Here is a 17,728-nt window from a genome sequence, read left to right as displayed (position 1 = left end):
TATGAATTCTATTGGCTCAGTTTAATGCTCTAGAGGTTGACACCCTCTTTCTACTGCTATTGTGGGGATTTGGAAATCTGGCCCGCTGTTATGTTATTCATTTCAAGGCTGATTGTCAGTTAATGTGCATGCACTAGTTAATGATAACATTGCAGTTTTGTATCGTAATGAAAAACTTTGGTCAATTAAGCGAACTCTAAGCTCTAATTGCATAATGCATTTGCACTTTATAATGACAATATTGCATAGTTTTGTAGTTTAATGTGAGGTTTGGACTACAAATGGCCACTGTCCCTGTGAGTTTCTTAGTTCTGATTGTATAATGAATTTGCTGTGCTCTATAATACTAGCATACTACAATTTATCAGTACTTACATGCATTTTACCTTGATTTAAGTGTTTAGAGATGCATGCACACGTGGTGTAATAATGCACCTGTTTTTCATTATTTTCAACATTATAATGAAGCCTTTATTGAAAGCATGAGCATGCATGTACACTTTGTTCTATTTACATAATGTGTTGTGTGTATTATGTTAATGTGTAAATCCACCAATTCAAGATGGCCCCTGTTCTTTTTATTAATGATGAATGGGAGTCGATGTGTAATAGACACTATGAAAGGACTTCCCAAGGATATAATCGATAGGTGCACTGTCTAAGTTTGCAAAAGCGGAAAGATGCAGGAAAACTCTAACCTCTGGACCAGAGTATTATCGTAAAACGAGAAACTGAAGAGATATCCAGAGTGCAAAATACTATTACTTACAAAAGTATCAAATCATTTTATTTATCATGATACAAATTTTTTTTTGAACAAGTCAATTAATGGCATTCTACTTTGTAGGGCATCAATAAATCACGTAACACACCAGCATAGATGAACAAATAACTGTGACTAAAATACATCCATCTCAACAAACATTCATAGTGCAGCATCCAAACCATACATCACACATAGTGACATTCAACCAACCAACAATGGCTAAAAAGATAACTAAATTAATTAACATTATTTGCCAATTGGGAGTGGGACAAACATTCATCACATCCCATTTGATTATTTTAATGTTTACAAATATATTAAACAAACAGCAATAGAATTCATTAAAAACAATCTATCACAAGGGTGGATCTGTGAGGAGAAGTGTTATGTAGATCACATCCCTAAAAGAATGAACTCAACCGGTTTCGACGTAGAGTGTGTAGTAAACAACGTCTTCATCAGGAGATACAAAGCGAGAAGCTGCAGAAAAAGAACATTACTACATAAATATGCGGCAGTATCCCATCACATGAACTAAACTCAACAATAGATTGTATATAGCCACCATGTGCCACCTGTTACGAACCAATACAACTAGACATTTGTGCTGGGGAAGTATATCTAAATGAGAACAACCCCAGAAGCAGGATTTTATTTAGAAAAGCCAGAGGCGAGGCACCGACCCTGAAAGTGTAAAAAATAATTAAAATTAGTAAGGTGCACCATAGGGGCCACAAAGGTCGAAATAGCCCAGGCAGGAAAACACTAGACACCCCCACATGCGGCATAAAAATATAATGGCTAAATAGATGCAATATGCTAGACTAAACAAACCTTATATAAGTAGCCATTAATATGCAAAATGCCAAAGATGGATCGTATGCTGGAATCGTATCGCCAATGGAGTTGTGACTAGTGGAAAATGAGAAGTTGATTGAAGCACACATAAGGTAAAAAAGTGTGACTACAACAACCAAAGGAATCAAATGCGAGCGGTCAATTGTTACCTGTAGTTAACATGACACTGCTCTCAGTAGCCCCCTTCAAAGATTATGGTACGGTGGCTTTCTGGAGGGTGATGCAACGAAGCAACTCGTGTCAGCAGATGTGCGCCAAGTGTACTATCAAACAAAAAATAATAATATTAGCCTAAACCGCATATGACAAAATCAAACATAAGATATCCTAATAGAGTCATATACAGTTAAAAAAGTTTAAAAAGTGGCTACTAATTGAAAAATTAGCTGGCTGCTGGCAGAAGTCTGACAGACGAACTGTATACACAGACATAAGTACGTAAATGAGAAGTGTCTATGATACTGCAGGCTAAGTAAAGCACGAATCTTCATATACAAATGCAGCCGAACTTGTATATTCATATAGACGACAAAACTTCGTCTCAGAACAAGGTTTGTACAATACTAAAGCGGCAGTGTGAAGAGCGGCAGATCATGTTCGTACTTACTTGAAGTTAACACCCGGACTGGCGTGGGCGGCTGGAGTTACTGAGCACAGCCTAGCCGTAAATCTCAATGACCATGCTACATCGGCCGTGTGCAAGCAGCCGACTGAAGCCGTCGCTGCTGTGGACGTAAGTCACGTGGAAGATCACGTATCCTCAATGGGAACGTGTTGCGTGTGCGTAACAAACCCAAAACACGCCCAATTTAAAAACTCTATACAAGAAGGAGCAGTGTGACTCATAGAGGTGACATGGAACTAGAATAGAAACTATGTACACCATACAATATCTGTACAAAGAAATTATCTATCTGCTATTGAACTCCCATGTTTCCATGGAGTTCAGGCCTTTGTGGAGGGTGCCTAAATTAAAAATGCACATTTGTTCTTTGTAGGCCAATTTGTTGGCAGTATGCACATGGCCACTTGCTGTGATTTTTTCGATGCAAAACCATCTTAGTGAATCTGCATCATGCCCCATCTCGAAAAAATGGGAAACCAGTGGGGCAGTGAAACAACGCATCCTGATCTTGGAACGATGTTCATTGATGCGCACATGTACCTCCCTGGAAGTCTTGCCTATATAGAACAGATTACATGGGCACTGAATGGCATATACAACATTCTTGCTTTTACAAGTGGTGAATGTACGCAAGTCCCATCTTCTGCCAGCATTCTCAAAGTGTGTAATTTTTTGGGAAAATCTGCAGGCCATACAAGAGGTACAAGGGTAATGACCTACCACAGGTTGAAGGTTAACATCCCTAACCACGTTACCTTGTAATGGTAGCCAACATCTCGTGAGTTTCTGCGCCAGGCTCTTGCCCTTTTTAAAGGCAAAAAGAGGTTTATGCAAGTTAATCTCAGCAGAATTCAGAATTCTCCAATTTTTAAGGATGATCCCCTTAATAGACTCACTGAATTTGCAGAATGTAGAAACACAGACAATTTGTTCTCTCTCTTTGTTTTTGGGGCGTACACTAAGTAGGGCATCCCGGTTGGTATACCGCGCTCTTTTTCTGGAATGTTTGATCAATTTTTTGGGGTAACCCCGAAGTAGCAATCTGGCTTGTAGTACATCTATGTAGTACATCTGCATGCCAGTCCGGGTGTTAACTTCAAGTAAGTACGAACATGATCTGCCGCTCTTCACACTGCCGCTTTAGTATTGTACAAACCTTGTTCTGAGACGAAGTTTTGTCGTCTATATGAATATACAAGTTCGGCTGCATTTGTATATGAAGATTCGTGCTTTACTTAGCCTGCAGTATCATAGACACTTCTCATTTACGTACTTATGTCTGTGTATACAGTTCGTCTGTCAGACTTCTGCCAGCAGCCAGCTAATTTTTCAATTAGTAGCCACTTTTTAAACTTTTTTAACTGTATATGACTCTATTAGGATATCTTATGTTTGATTTTGTCATATGCGGTTTAGGCTAATATTATTATTTTTTGTTTGATAGTACACTTGGCGCACATCTGCTGACACGAGTTGCTTCGTTGCATCACCCTCCAGAAAGCCACCGTACCATAATCTTTGAAGGGGGCTAATGAGAGCAGTGTCATGTTAACTACAGGTAACAATTGACTGCTCGCATTTGATTCCTTTGGTTGTTGTAGTCACACTTTTTTACCTTATGTGTGCTTCAATCAACTTCTCATTTTCCACTAGTCACAACTCCATTGGCGATACGATTCCAGCATACGATCCATCTTTGGCATTTTGCATATTAATGGCTACTTATATAAGGTTTGTTTAGTCTAGCATATTGCATCTATTTAGCCATTATATTTTTATGCCGCATGTGGGGGTGTCTAGTGTTTTCCTGCCTGGGCTATTTCGACCTTTGTGGCCCCTATGGTGCACCTTACTAATTTTAATTATTTTTTACACTTTCAGGGTCGGTGCCTCGCCTCTGGCTTTTCTAAATAAAATCCTGCTTCGGGGGTTGTTCTCATTTAGATATACTTCCCCAGCACAAATGTCTAGTTTTATTGGTTCGTAACAGGTGGCACATGGTGGCTATATACAATCTATTGTTGAGTTTAGTTCATGTGATGGGACACTGCCGCATATTTATGTAGTAATGTTCTTTTTCTGCAGCTTCTCGCTTTGTATCTCCTGATGAAGACGTTGTTTACTACACACTCTACGTCGAAACCGGTTGAGTTCATTCTTTTAGGGATGTTATCTACATAACACTTCTCCTCACAGATCCACCCTTGTGATAGATTGTTTTTAATGAATTCTATTGCTGTTTGTTTAATATATTTGTAAACATTAAAATAATCAAATGGGATGTGATGAATGTTTGTCCCACTCCCAATTGGCAAATAATGTTAATTAATTTAGTTATCTTTTTAGCCATTGTTGGTTGGTTGAATGTCACTATGTATGATGTATGGTTTGGATGCTGCACTATGAATGTTTGTTGAGATGGATGTATTTTAGTCACAGTTATTTGTTCATCTATGCTGGTGTGTTACGTGATTTATTGATGCCCTACAAAGTAGAATGCCATTAATTGACTTGTTCAAAAAAAAAATTGTATCATGATAAATAAAATGATTTGATACTTTTGTAAGTAATAGTATTTTGCACTCTGGATATCTCTTCAGTCGCACTGTCTAAGTTTGACATGGATGAAGCCTGTATAGGGTCAAACGTGTTGTCAGTGAGGGACCTCCCTCTTCCACGATGCACTTTGAAATAAATACTTGTCCCGCACAAAGTCTTCTGTGGAAACCATGGTTTAGTATTAATAAGATTATGTTACATTGTTAAAGTAAGGTTACTTAAAAAATGTCTTTACTTAAACTGCACATATACCTTTTAGTGTACAGTACACATTTGTAATATTGCTTGTTTCAAATCATTTCAATTACTACAAACCTTGCTTGTGTTATAATTGTTCAATTATAACACACTTAATACAGGACCAGTTTCTAAGCGTGAGCCCGGGATTCAAACCTGTGTTGCTATGCGTTGTCTTGCTTCCAAGACAACGTGTTGCCCCTGAGCTATCATCCTGGCATGTTTGTATGTTTTATTCAGCAAGAATACATTTCAATTATAGCATGTATTGTAGGCATTTGTGACATTACTGGTGTTTAATTTCTTTTATTAGTACATACTTTGTTAGTGTTTATAAGTTTTGTACAGTATAAACCAAACATTTAAATGATTCTATTTGTTGTACACATTGTTAATATTAGATGATTAAATATTTTAAATTAGTACACATTTTGTGTTTGTATTTTTGTATACAGCATGAACAATATGTTTTATTATATGTATTATATTATTAATGTTTAAACTTACATTTGCATCATGTATGTCAATTTAATTCTATAATTGAACATACTTGTACTTATGTATTATAAGTAATTATATTACATACATATGATGGATTTACAGTTTTGGAATATATGATTTACTTTTTGGCATACTTTTTGCTTTACTAAAATTAAATGTTTTATAAGTAGCAAATGTCAGTATGTAGAAAACATACTTGAGAATATTGTATACTTATAATCAACTTATATTTGTTTAGAAACAATGGCCCTCATTCCGAGTTTGGTAACGTTCCTTACCGGCATGGCGTAAATGGCGTGTCCGGGCTGTCACCAGCCCGCTAATAGAGGACTATTACGACTTCGCGGGCACGAGCTTTACGCCATGCCGGTAAGGTATTTTGCGCCATGCCGTTAAAGGCACTCAAAATGCCCTTACCGGCATCAAGCATAGCGCAGCTAACACTACCGACATTGTTCAAAGTGGCATTAGCGGTGACCATAAATAGTGACGACCGTTATTAACGGTCACCGCTATTTACAGTCACCATTAAAGCGGAACCGGAAGTAGCGTCATCGCACAGGAACGGGAAGGAGCACGGCAGCCATCTTTAAAAACACAATCCATTGCCGTCCATACCACACAGGACCCCTGGGACTCTGTTGATTTTTGCAAAACATCCACCTCCAACACCATTATGCCTAAGGCCCTGAAGAAGGGAGCTGCCCGCCTGCGCAAAGAACGGTTCAATGAGGATGAGCTGCAGATGCTGGTGGACACATTGCAGGAGCATGCTGCCATTGTGTTCTCTAACAACATGAAGAGAGAGGCAGTGCTAAAGAAGAAAGAGATCTGGGCACTTGTTGCCCAGGCGGTCAGTGCTGTGGGGAACACACCACGCACAATTAAAGACTGCCGCAAGCGCTGGGACGACCTGCGACTGAGGGTGTGAAACATTCTCTGTGAACTGCAGCCAGGCCATGGAAACAGGAGGAGGTCCCAGTTCCCCGATCAAACTCACCCATGGGAGGACATCTGCACCAGCATGATAGGGATGGAAGGCATTGAAGGTGTTGGCGAGATGGAGTGTGGCGCCACAACATCGGGCGATGGAGGTGAGTGTCCAAAGTGACCATTGCAATGCCAATTCTGATGAAAGTCAACCAATATGTCAGTTCATAGAGTCAAGCCATGGTCGCCCACACACACACACACACACACACACTCCCTCCACAGTAGACTGATGCATTACATACACATACACATGCAGATGCCTGGTGCAAGTCAATATCGTACATGACACATACCACACAAAGTTGGAAATGCCACGAGTCACACAGCGTGCATGGCCAAAATACTATGCATGTCAGATAGCAATACGCCTGGGCAACATGAGTGACGCCGAGGTATGCCTGCATTAACCACCCATGTATCAAAGAACGTGCTCATCCTAACACAAATGCCTATTACCCCCAATTGTGTGGATGAGCAATTGTCCTAATGTATGTATAATGCCTATGAAAACATCACTTTTCGACCCCCAAAGGCACTGACCATGACAGAGATGGGCAGGACGCAACCCCTGCACAGGCCACACCCCGGAAGAGGGCCTGGGATGACAGCAACCGGCCTTCAACCTCGAGCGGCCAACCCAGGGGGCGCCATGTACCAACATCCAAGCCACCCCAGGTACCCATAGCACCGGTGCCAACAAGGCCCGTGAAGGGCGAAGCACCACCTCCACCCATTGGTCAGCCTGATGATAAGCACCCCTGACTGTGGAGGACACAGAGGAGGACATCTGGGTCCCCATGGAGGACGATGTTTTGGATGTGGTCCATACCCCAACTCCACCGGCATCCCCCCAAGTATCGTCGCTCGATACAGAGCACGCCACCACCCCAGAGCAGTATGGTCATGAGCACACAGAGGGACACTTCAGTCCATTTTCAAGGGCTAGGGAGGCTGAGCAGGCTGGGCAGGACAGCCCGGGGCCGACTACCTCCACAGGTGCACCCGCAGGGCCGCAGCGGTCTGACTTGCTAACTGCCCTTGTGCGTGAGTTTGTCCAAGACAACAGGCTGGCCAGAGAGGAGTGGCGTCAGGACTTAGCCGCACTAGGCAGGTCCATCACGGACAACACTGCCTCCATGGTGAGATCATTCTCTGACAACACAAGCCGCCTCTGCGAGGAGGTCTCGGCCCTCCGGCAGGTGTTAGGCTGCATAGCAGATGCCATGGAGGCAGGGCTTCCCGCTGCACAACCTCAGCAGGCGGCCACACCGTCTTCCTCCAGTTCTACGCAAACAAGCCCGCTCCGCAGGTCGGCCCGTACACTGCACCGGCAAGACATGCCGCCCCCTGGACCAGGAAGTGCCGATTAATTGTCAGGGCAGCCTCATATAGGCTTTGGAGACTCAATGGGACTTGTGTGGGGGAGTTGTGGGGGTAGGGGGAGGGGGATGAGGGTGTGTGGGGGAGTTGTGGGGGGAAGGGGAGGGGGTGTGTGGGGGAGTTGTGGGGGTAGGGGGAGGGGGGGGAGGGTGTGTGGGGGAGTTGTGGGGGGAGACGGAGGGGGGTGAGGCGGTGGAGGGTTTTTTGCACTTACGTTTACATTGTTATATTTAATACATCAGTTGTGTGAAAAACAAGACCTGAGTGGACATTCATCATTGTGCATGTGTCATTTAATCATTTACAGTGCATAGTTTAATTGTACCCCCACACCCAGTGCCCTCTATCCAACCATCATGTCACCCTCTGCTGCCATGTGTGTCAGAAATATTGTGCATTGTCCCTCCTGTGCATCGGCACCGCGATGATGTCCATCCACATCTTCTTCTTCCCCTTCATCCTCACCAGGTGGTAGCAGTTCAATGTCAGGGGGCAAGGGCACGTTCCGGCAGATGCACATATTGTGCAGCATGACACATGCCATGATGATCTTGGCCACCTTCTCATGCCTGTGGAGGAGTGCCCCACCCGACCGGCTGAGGAAGCGAAATCATGCCTTCTACAGGCCAAAGGTCTGCTCGATGACTACACGGGTACGGGTATGGGAACGATTGTAGTCCTCCTCCTGCCTGTTCTGTGGGTTTCGGACAGGGGTGAGGAGCCACGACTTCAAGGGATAGCCACTATCACCTGCATGAGAGGCAATTAAAGGTAAATGTTAGGTGATTCATGATGGACAGCTGTACTAGTCACACATGCCTGCAGGTTATCGTTGCCCACATGCACATGTCCCTGGATGTATTGACGCCATTTTCAGTCCCTCAATGTGTCCTGTGCCATGGAAATGGTGTAGGTTGCATCTTCAAGATGATACATGGTGTGCACTGACGTCTTGTTGCACATGCATTGTGTATGCATACAGCTGTGTTAGTGTCAAATTAGTGAGGTGTTGTATTCTGTGAGATTTACTTAGAGGGAGCGTTGGCAGTAGTCTGTGCAATATTGGGCAATCAGCGCTGATCATTCCTAGGGTGACATGCAGCACTCCTGTGAGTGTGCCGGCCCTGTGCCAGACAGTGGATTCCTTAGTAGGTTCAGTTTGATGCACTCACAGGGATGCTTGTCCTGTGTGGTGATATGCTGGAGACAGCAACATAGTGCATATGCACTGCATGGTGCAGGATGGCGTTACGGAGGGTGAGGGCCGATAATGAGTGTTGCACGAGTTGTGGGATGTAGGGTGGTTTCCTGTTAGTCATGTAGTGATAGGTGTCGACCTTACTTCATTCATATGAGATTTGGGTGTCATGTACCGTTTGTGATGGTTTGGGGCACAGTGTTCGGTGATGTGCACATCGTGCAGTCACATCAACATTGGCAGCATGGTGGTGTGTGCATCTCTCCCCCCATTTCAATGCCATGTGCCAGTCCTGCAACTTACAAGCAGTCAGGCACGTCGTCCAGCATGCCGCTCCATGAAGCGTGGTAGCGTGGAGTTCCGCATGACCATAGAGTCATGAGTTGCTCCGGGATATCGGGAACAACAATGTGTGATGATCTTGCTGGCCTCGCATACCATCTGCACATTGATGGAGTATGCGGGACCACCAACTCCACGTGGGTGCAGTCGAGGGCACCTACACAATTTGGCATGCCTGCCAGTGCATGGAAGGCAACTTTTGTATCAAATATCTCCTGGGGAGTCCGTGGTAGGGATATGTAGTCCCTTGTGTGCCTGAGGAGGGCATCCACCACTTGGTTCAGAATCCAGGAAGAAAAGGGTTGTGATATGCCATGCATGTGCCCCACTGTGTGCTGGTAGGTGCCTGTGGCAAGGAAGTGGAGCACAGACACTACCTTCAGTAGAGGGGGGATGGCGGTGCGTATTTCAATGAGGCTCACTATGTCACCGTGTATCAGGTCCACCATGGTGGTGATGGTGTACTGGTCCAGACGGTACAGGGTGTGGATCTGCTCAGGAGTTAGGTTGAAAGGACTGGCACTGATGCTGTAGTTCTATTGCCAGCATGGAGGGTCGCGTGCCCGCACCCAGACCGCTATTAACGCCACCGTACATTACGATGCCGCTAATAGCGGTCAGGCTGGTCAGAATGGCCCGTAGCGGTATTCGATGCCGGTATTCGATGCAGTGTTCCTTTACCGGCATCTTTGTTCCCTTAGCACCAACCTCGGAATGACCCCCAATATCTTTTTTAATTTGGTTCATGTGCAAATATATGAATGTAGTACGCTAATTAATATTAACAAATTACTCCCAAAATTTAAAATTAAGGGGGTAAAGTGCTAACAATGAAGTGCAAATATTCACACATGTATAGCCTATTATACAACGAAAAGACTTGGGCTTCATTACAAGTTTGGCTGTAGGGGCATGGAACTCCTGACTGGCCTGACCACCCAGGAGTTCAGGCTCCTACCAGCAGGCGTTCACTGAAGCACCGGCACTATTATCATTAGTGGTGCTTCAGTGGCCCCATTCCTATGGACTCCACGGAATGGGGATTTACTGTTCCACCGCCTGCCATAATATCCCGGTGGCACCGGGACGTCAGGCGGCGGAAACAGTTACGAAGTCGGCAGCAGCCAGCCTTTCTACTGGCGGGTTCTACAACCGACCCCCTAATGAAGCCCATGGTTTAACAAATATTTACTTTTTTAGAGTATGTCCCAATTGATGATACTTTCATTTTGCAGACAAATATTTCTCCCCATTGTAAGCAACCTAAAAAAGAATAAGCATAATCTCGAGCAATGTTTGGTAAAGTAGGAAGTACCACAGAATCACCTGATATTTTCTGAGCCATTTTGAAGGTACAAGTTCATGTACATTTTCAAATGTTACACTTTCTATAGGTTTTCTTTTAGTACTGTGTTTTTTACTTGTGCTAACTGCAGTAGAACAGCTTTTATTTGAGTTTGTTCATTTATTTTATTTCTATAAACATTTTTAAAATATATTTGCTCACGTGACAAAACGGCAGAATTTCCCAAATGATATTTTTGACGGTTAGCCCTTTTTAAATGTGCTTTGCAGATGGTGCAAATTACTTGAATAACAATTTGCACATCATCTAGCTGAGGAGTTTCACAAAAGTCCCAAACCCAAGATCTTAAGCTACAACATCATTCTTTTCATGCAACAGAATATAGTGGTTTGTGCTGTGTGCACGATCAGTCATTTGCAGAAATGCGTAATCACACAGAGCCTTCCAAAGCTGCTAAGATAACTCTGCATTGCTTGACAGACAGTGTGCGTGGGAGGATATCACAGCTCTGTACCATATTGGCGATCGAGGCAGTTAATAACCAGAAGTCTATACGGGACGTGGACAATGCAGAGGGTTTTGAACTTTATCCTCGCAGCCACTGGGAGCCAGTGTAGAGATTTCAGTCCTGGAGAGATACGGTCCCTGGGCTTGAGGCCAAGGACAAGTCTCGCAGTTCTGTTCTGGATGAGTTGCAGAGGATGGAGAGTGGAGGCAGGCAGATTAAGATAGAGGCTGTTACAGTAGTCCAGCTTCGAGAGAACCAGGGCTCGGGAGACAGTGAGCTTCTGGGGGAAGGAGAGGAAGGGAAGAATACCTCTGAGGTGGTGCAGCTGGTAGTGTGATTTCTTAGAGACGTCAGATATATGAGGAGAGAAGGAGAGTGTGGAGTCGAAGATGACCCTGAGGTTTTTTGCCTTGCAGGTAGGAGCAGGAAGAGGGCCAAGAGAGGCTGGCCAGAGAACTGCAGGGAAGGAGGGAGTGGGTGTGCCGATGAGTAGAATCTAAGTCTTACTGGCATTGAGGCAGAGGTCATTGGCGGCACACCATTCCTGGATAGCAGACAGACAGTCAGAGATGAGGGAAGGAGAGGAGGAGGCCGAGGGTAGCCTGAAAATGAGCTGGGTATCGTCCGCATAGCACTGGAAGTTGGGGCAGAGAGCGGCGATGCGGTGGGCAAGGAGTGCCAGATACTGGTTGAAAAGCCAGGGAGAGAGATTTGATCCCTGGGGACACCACAGGTGGAGGAAAAGAGGTCAGAGAGGAAAGACCCCAGTTGGACCTGGGAGGGTCGATTGGAAAGGAAAGAGGTCAGCCACGCCAGAGCCTGACCAGTGATACCCAGGTTATCACGGAGACGGTTGAGCAGGATGGCATGGTTGACAGTGTCAAAGGCAGAAGAGAGATCGAGCAGAATGAGAACACACAGAGTGTTGGAGTCGAGGTTCAAGAGCAGGTCCTCACGGATGTTCAGGAGAGCAGTTTCCGTGCTTCTGGCAGCTCTGAAGCCAGATCTTCGTACTTGCCCCTCATCTTGGACACCTCTCACTTTAAATGCGTTATGTTGCGGTCATGTTGGTCCACCTTATCTTCAATCACCCTTATTCTGGCTTCAGTTTCTGTTATCCTAGTACTCTCCTTCTCCAATTGTGCTTTGAGCGACCCAATCGTAGCTACTATGTCATGAAGTTTGACGTTACAAGATAAAAGGTTTGACTGTACAGTGGCCAATAAATGCTCTTCTCTAGGATTCCCTGCAGATGTTGATGGGACCTCGCCAAACGGGGGTGTCGCCGCATTGGCCGCTGGGGTCCGAGAGTTGGTAAATGAATCCACTGGGCCTTTTTTCCTACCACCTGCGCCCTTTGTCATTGTTGATAGAGTACACAAAGGATGACGCCCTATCGACGATCAGGTTTGTTCCGTAGTGCCTCAAATGAGACAACATTCACAGAACTTGTTGCTCGCTGTACAGCCCTCTCCTCACGAACATAGATGTTGGGCGAGTATTCCTTCACGAGTCAGCAGTAACAATCTTACCAATTTTGCATATATTCTTTACTCGTTTTTGCTTCCAATTCTGTGATCAGGCGAGAAACCAGCCTTTCCATGCCATTCCCAGGATACTGCCCCGCCAGCGATTCCTCAATACAAACGCAAGTCGTACACGAGGTGATGTTCTTTCAGCAGCACTCAATGCACTATGCATGAGTATTTTTGGGGATAATCGCTGTCAGGATCAGAATGAGTTGTATCGTCCCCCAGATGGTAGGCACTCACCACAGAATCGGATTTTATCCCAGAGTGTAATCCGGCTGAGTCTGCAACAATGTTGGGGACTAGGGGGCAGCGGTGGACAAACTGCAGGTCAACGCAGTCGCAGGGTCCCTATGGCGTACCTTTAAAGGGATCAATATCAGCAGCCCAATACAAATGTCTTCAATATATGTTGCCGCTTTGTTGTCCCCTCTGCCCCACCACAGCCTCACACCAGTGTTGTATTTGCTTAGCCCTATAGATAGTAGGATGGATTGTGGCCTCCCACGTTGTTAGACTCTGACTTTGTAGTCACGGAGTCCAACGCAAGATCCTCCACTTCCCCTATCCAGTTTATATGGGGAATGAAGCGTTACCAGTCCGTGGGCGCCGTATAGATTCCGGGCGGGCTCTTGGTTGCGAGCCCAGTGATTGGTGTCGTATGATCTCAGACGCCGGGGAAGGTGTTTGGAGCTTTGGAGTCCGGGAGGGAAGCGACTGCCATTGTTACCTGCCTGCCTCTCTTTGCTTTACTTGGTGTCAGTCCGGATGGGATGTAGCCTCCTACACAAAGAGGCCTCTCTTCAATGTATCTGGCACACCACGTCAGATCAGACACCACGCTCACTTCGCCCAATGCTGCACTTTAGCCTCATTCGCAACGGATTCAGACTATGTCCCACGTGTGGATGCAGCCGCCTGTCAGCAGTCACTCATGGATGACAGGGCTGCTCCGCGCGATCAAAGGCACCACCTCCTCCCTAGGGCAGAGTGTCAAGTTGGGATGTACGGGGTCACACACACCAGCACAGTCATAAATGGCAAGGCGATCTGTGCACTCACTGTCTCCCCCGAGGGCATCAGGGCTTGGCAAGTACCTCCTATGGCTCTCCCTGCTTCCGAATATGGCAGTGTCACGCGGGAGAGGGGCGCAGAGGCGCCACGTATTTGTAATGCAGATCCATTAGGCACCGATCTCTTGCCACAATCGCCGTCCGCAGCCGTGTCTTGTGTCCTCCACAGCCTGGGCACTCACAGCGGTGTTCCTCTGTGCCCCCACAACGGCTTGTGGTCTCCCGCACATGTGTAGCAGGGTCCATCACAAAAGGCCCTCTGGTGTATATGCGCAGCTTGCCCGCCATGCAATATTCTCTGACCTAGGTCCACGGGGACCCTTGACCCACGGGCTGGAGGGCAACGGTGCTCGGGTGTCTGTTCCAGGCTCGGCTCCCTCTTCCAGTCTCCCTCAGCTTATTTGGTGTTGGCACCGCAATAGAGCACAATCAGAGAGGGTATATCATCGACCTCTGCTTAGTGTATCATTGTTGGCTCCTCTCCTGTGGCGGCCTCTGAAACCACGCTCTCTTCTCCAGCTGGATGCCTCGCTACTCGGCTGTCCCCGGCAGGTCGCGTTACCAGCCACAGCCAGCAGCCTTATTATGCTGTTTCCTCAGTCGCCACAAATCGAGGGGGCTTCAAATTTAGACTGTGTATACTCCAAGCCCTTAGATGCTTTTATAATAATTTACGTAGTGGAAGGTGGCACCAGAGAGGATGTTTATTTTGTCAGGATTTAGCCCGGAACGAGCTTCAGAGTCAGGCAGCCATTTCCCGGCTGCGCAACAGCGCCCCCCTGTTAGGCAGAATCCAGTGCAGTTCCCTTAGGGAGCACTACACCAGATTAGGGCTACAGGTGAGAGCAATAAATCCCCTTTGGTATCAGTCCGTACCACAAAGATTTAGTTGGTAACTGTGGCTGAGCAGTCAGACTTATCTCAAGAGGGAGATGAGCAGTATTCAGGGTTTACACAATAGGCCCACTAGACTATGAAACAAGGAAACACTGACCAAAGCTTTGTATTTAAAAAGTAGATATATATTTATTTTATACACTTCTAATAAAACACATGTATAACAGTCATCAAGCAAGTTAAATTAAGTCAAAGGAGAAATATACACACTCCCAAGTTGAATTGTAGACCAAGTGAACCAGAGTGAAAACTGAGCAAAACGGCACAGTGACAACTACACACAAGGGATCCTCTAACAATTCCTCTCGAGGGAGGGAAAACACAAGTTATCTAGAAATAGGTTCTTCTACACCCTAGCAACAGTTCCCATCCGTTTGTGAACCAGTTCAGCAAGACAGCGCATCAGTATAGGCAAAACCTAAAATGAAAACTGAGCAAAATGGCATTTCACACTGTTTAAGATTGGGAAGGAAAGTGTAGTTAAAGGAAATAGGTGCACCAACACAGTTCTCAGTGAGAATCAATCTAAAGAAAGCAGATCTAACAAATGTGACCAGAGTCAGTCGGCCTGTGCCAGAGTCAATGGTACAGGGCAAGGGCCCAGGAGCAAAATGTTCTTGTAGCTGCAGTCAAGTCTTTGGATAACGAATTTGAAAAGGTTGTTGCAGAAGTGAAAAGACAATGTTAAGAGAGGGGGGCGGCCAACCCAACAGATAGGTAAAGGATTTAAAACACCTTTAGCACTACAGCGAAGAAAGGGCGGCCTGGCGGAACAATGTACCTTAAATGAAGAAGTGGTTCCTGCGGTGGCGGTTGTTCCTGGTAGTTCCTGCAGTTTGGGTGATCCAGCAGAGGAAGAGAGGCTCTCGTTGTGGAGGAAGGTTCGAGTTACTGCACTACCCAGGGATGAAACTAGCCGCGGTGTTGCCCGACGAATAAAAGGTATGCTCCTTTAAATCGCGGTCCGGGTGGACTGGTGCCTGGCTATCCGGCCTCCGAGTACAGGGTACGGGAGATTCGACCAAGGCAGGTCCGGGAAGGCGATTGGCAAACTGGTTGGCCCCACCAGCTCAAGGGAAGAAGGCTCTTACAGAGGAAGATCTTCTCTCGTTGTGTGGAGAAAAGTGGTGAGGCGCTGAAGCAGGGCTTCACCGGTGGTTCAGTCATTGCAGATGTCTTTGGCTTCTCTCCTCTTCGGCTTCTTAGTTCCAGTGGGGACGTCTTGTTCTTCCAGTCCTCAGGACCCTGCTTTTATGAAAAAGATCCCCATTCATGCAGCCTAGCTGTACCTCACACAGTGGAGTGGTCATCTTGGCGGGAGACCCTCCAGCCTATCAGGATAGAGTGCGACATGGGTTGCTGAGGCAACCCTGTCCAGGGGTCCTACTTCCCCTCCCACACAATGGACCCACCCCAGATTCAGTGGCGCCGAAAAGAGGGCTTTTCGGTAGAAGCCCGCCAAAAGGACGAAAAAAGGATCCCTGACCTGGGTTAGGAGTTTAGAGAAAGATACGAGAAAGAAGTTATATTAAAGTTCTGGCAAATAAAGCCTACCAGAGCAATGTTAATATTAACATGCACCAGCGGTATGTTAGAGGCTGTCAGAAAAAGTGGTAGCCTCGAACAATGGGAAAATCCCATAGGGAAATATTTGCGGTCAAATATTTATGGTAGTAACCACTGCCACCAGCCAGAAACTTTTGAGAGAGGTACTGTAGGGTACACTCTTGAAAATGAACGTAGGGGAAAAACTATTAACCCTTTCCAGTACCTCCATAGTAAGATGGGTTGTACTGGTTTAGCTTACAGGATTTGACTAGTAAAGGCAATGGGGACTTTACATGCCCTGGGAGACAGTAGTCAGTCCCGGGGTATGGAGTCTATGGTTGGGGGTCGCTACGACACCCCTGTGTCACTGCACGGAGGGTGCTGTGTAACACATGTGAATAAAGATGGTTCCTATGGGGTTGAGAAAGATCCCATAGGCATTAAACACAAAAATAGCCCTGAACACACATAGCAAAAATGCCTACGAGTGGGAAAAAGAGTCTCACTCTTAGCAGGTAAAAATAAATAAACCCTTCAAATCCAGCAAAGCTGCTGGGGGCCTCTATAGGTAAGGGAAATTAGCCATAAATACAGAATTCTCCCTAACACCCCCCGCTTTGGTGTATATTTCAATAAGTCTTTCTAATGAGTATCCGCCCACTCTTTTTATGAAACCCCTCAATACCAGCCATCGTCGCAGTGCATTATCTTTAATATATGCATAGTATTTAGAAGATTTGGGGACACTAAAGTAAGGTAGGCCAAGATAAACATAGGTTTTGACCAACTCCAATCGGGTACCATTAATGTGCCAGTTAAAGTTGGTAGGGACATGGCATTTTCCCCATATATACAAGACCTTGATCTTTGTGTAGTTGATTTTTAATCGATTGACTTCTGCAAGTACGGGCCACCCATTAATTGCTCTTTGCAAGCCTAGTGGTGTGCGGCCAAGTAAAACCGTGGCATCGGCATACATGATCCACGCCACCTTGACCCCACCAATCCGAGGTGGGAAGGTTCGAGGCTTGCCAGTAGCCTCCCTCATATCAGCCACATATAGGTTAAACAGCAGAGGCGCCAAGACGCACCCTTGATTCAAACCGCTATTAGTGGGTATGGGGGAGGAAATGTCCCCATTTTGCGAAAGTGGGCAATAACACTGGTATCGGCGTAAATGGCACAGTCAAATGCTGTCGTATAGGCAACAAAACATAGGTAAAGGTTTGCATATGACCCATTTAACAAGTCAGCTGTTAGCAGGTGCAATATCCACAGAGCCTGTATCGTGGAATAATCCTTTATAAATCCTAGCTTGTGGGGTTTAAGCAACTGATTGTCAGTAGTGTACTTATTCAACAATTTTAATAATATTTTTACAAAAATGTTACTACTTGCATCTAGCCTA

General features: G+C 45.7%; 1 protein-coding gene across 4 annotated transcripts in view; it reads right to left on the bottom strand.

The window, feature by feature from the left end:
* The window catches only part of FBXO24 (F-box protein 24), a 1,263,390-nt gene that overhangs the window by 515,343 nt on the left and 730,319 nt on the right, over positions 1–17,728 (bottom strand). The gene's annotated exons all lie outside the window — the stretch shown is intronic.

The sequence above is a fragment of the Ambystoma mexicanum genome, chromosome 1p (assembly GCF_040938575.1).
Source record: "Ambystoma mexicanum isolate Mex_15411 chromosome 1p, UKY_AmexF1_1, whole genome shotgun sequence".
Lineage (NCBI taxonomy): Eukaryota > Metazoa > Chordata > Amphibia > Caudata > Ambystomatidae > Ambystoma > Ambystoma mexicanum.
The sequence above is the reverse complement of the archived record's forward strand: the minus strand, read 5'-3'. Positions and strand labels throughout refer to the sequence as shown.